This window comes from Oncorhynchus nerka, linkage group LG12, assembly GCF_034236695.1.
Source record: "Oncorhynchus nerka isolate Pitt River linkage group LG12, Oner_Uvic_2.0, whole genome shotgun sequence".
NCBI lineage: Eukaryota > Metazoa > Chordata > Actinopteri > Salmoniformes > Salmonidae > Oncorhynchus > Oncorhynchus nerka.
The window spans coordinates 43,692,209-43,694,840 of NC_088407.1; the positions used below are offsets into that span (position 1 = coordinate 43,692,209).

Here is a 2,632-nt window from a genome sequence, read left to right on the forward strand (position 1 = left end):
GAGACCAGTGGAAACCCAGTAAAAAATTTGCTCTTGCAATAGCTGCAATGCAGATCCCACCTTATGGAATAAAATCTAATTTGTGCTGATAAAAAAAATATCCATAGGCCTAATGGACACATGCTCAAACTCGCACACTTTTGACAGACTTAAACAGCTGTAGAGAGTAATAGGATACGGCATGTGTCAAAATTGATTGATTGCTGACCTTATGACCTGATGACATGTACAGAATATGTATCTCAAAAAACTCATTCCGAACTTTTAGATAGTTAGGGACAGAACTATTTTTTAACGTTGTCAGCATTGCTTTAGCGCAAACATAAAGGCCCGAATATTGAGCTGCACGGACAGATTAAAATAATAATAATAATATTCGGAATAAGGGAATCTCGCATAATGGATATTTCTGGAGGTGAGTAAATGAAAAAAACATATTTTAAGATTTGTTTGAATATTATTGGAATATTAAACCCTAGTTATTTGGGTATTTCAGGCCAAAAGCCCAATATAGGTTAAAAAAAAAAAAAAAGTGTAGATATAGCGTATAACTGTTAACATTGTCTAATGGAATCTAGGATCCCCGACATTTACGCAGCTTTTACGCGATTTACCTGATCTGGAACATGATGGGGGTTCGCAGGAGCAAAAGTCTGGCAGACAATCACCAACGGCCTTTTTTCGTTGTAAGTCCTTATAATTAAACACATACCCAAGAAATATTTATATATAAACATTTTAAAAATAGGTTGTACTATTTTTTTAAAACTATTTTATGTATTTACAGCCGACATACAGCCCTTTATGATAAAGGATGCGTTACGGACAGCTGACACGCAGGACTTTGATGCAATTCTACCGTTCACTGTGGCCCAAGTACACTGCTCAGAATCAAGCCCACCCGAAAACTACTGTTGGGCCGGGAACTTGCTGCTTCACGAGCCGGCGCTCCAGGGACAAGGTATGGGACCATTATACAGTTTTGTTATTAGTTATCAGCCTTTTTATTAGTTATAGATCTGTTGATAGCCTATGTTAAAACAAGGACAAATAATGTTTTTCAGACTGCCCGGAGACAGACCCAGCAGAATCTGGAACGCTAGAGGGAAAAAGTCACACACCCCCGGTTTCGGCGATTCGTCACAACAAGCGCCAAAAAAGCCGAGGTATTTTAACTATGTACTGTTAATATATATTATTATAACGGAAAGGTATTTGACATTTGTATGTAGCTAACATATATATTTTTATATCTAATAACGTAATTATGTATGTATTATTTTCATTCAGACTCCGCACCGGCAAAAACGGCACAGACGACCACATAAATCTAGAGCTGGGGGATTCCGGCGCCCGAGCATTCGAATGAAACACCCAAGAGACCTGTTTTTAATGACATGTCAGATGTTGATGACCAGCTATTCTGTGATGCGGCCAACCTTATAGACCCAGTCAATTCTACGGCCTCAATACCTGCAGCCGAACAAGAAAGGTTTTTCACATTATTTTCCAGGGCTTTGAAATCGAGGAATGTTTTGCTATACAAACGACTGGGGGATTTAATTGAGAGACAGTACAGAGACGATATGTTATTCTGGCATAGAACAATTCCACGCATGTTAAACAGCAACCCCATTAAAAAACGCAAATACAGACGCTAAAATCATACATGTAACACCAACCATTACAGAAAGAAAAAAACAAACACTCTTAATTATCCAAAAATGGCAGAACTAACGCAACACGGGGAGACAGTTGAAAGCCTCTTATTCCAGACGAACTCCTAGAAGTTATAAGACGTATGAACGATTCAGGAACGTTAGATGAAAGCATATTAACACAGATTCCAGCCGAACTCTTAGAAATGATTAATCGTATGAACCAGTCAGGGGGGGTTGAGGAAAACATGTTATCCCAGATTCCCGAAGCCCTCATAACCTTAATTAATCGTATGAACGCGAGTCAGACAATTTCGGCCCCGACAACCCCGACAGCGATAGAACAACCCGTAACGCCTAGGTCCGTAGAGTCTGAAACGCCACAAGATGTTTTTGGGGAATTGGACAATTATCTAATAAATCTGGCTGCAGATGTTCATGATAGACGTGTCAGGGTTGTGTACAGGAATAAATTCAACAATACAGAGATTCGACAGTTTTTCAATTTCCTATGTGTGAATCAGAATCTTGACTATGCTGTATTTTACATGATGATAATGGACACTCTGAATGACCTGTTAGAAACAGCAAGAGATTATGGCGAACCTCGTGATGTCTTACAGTTGGAAATATGTGGAGATAGCCTGCATAATTCAGTATCTCTTATTTTACCCAATGGCGAAGCAGATCTTGAACAATTTACAGCGCTGGTAGAACGCCTTGTTCAGTCAAATTTAGCCATCATAGCCGATCGAACCCTAGAGCTTGTAGTGCAAATAATACGTCAACCACAGGGGGGCGGTGGGCAGAGAAGGAAGCTTGATAGCCTAATGCAGTCAGAAATCATAAGCAATAAAAGGGCCTACCTCATAAACGTTCACAATCCCGATAATAAGCTATGTTTTGCAATAGGCCTAGCGCATTTACTTAACCCCGGATGTACTGATCTGACGGCATTGCAAAAGGCTAGAGAG

General features: G+C 39.7%; 1 long non-coding RNA gene across 3 annotated transcripts; it reads left to right on the forward strand.

The window, feature by feature from the left end:
* The first annotated feature begins 247 nt into the window (after positions 1-247).
* Positions 248-1,180, forward strand: LOC135574179 (uncharacterized). 3 transcript variants are annotated; one of them, XR_010465207.1, is made up of 4 exons: positions 248-415; positions 579-686; positions 788-961; positions 1,065-1,180. It is a non-coding gene; the product is annotated as an uncharacterized LOC135574179 (long non-coding RNA). The 3 variants fall into 3 exon arrangements; XR_010465208.1 differs by having other exon boundaries at positions 599-686; XR_010465206.1 differs by lacking the exon at positions 248-415 and having other exon boundaries at positions 524-686; positions 1,065-1,179.
* Positions 1,181-2,632: the final 1,452 nt, after the last annotated feature.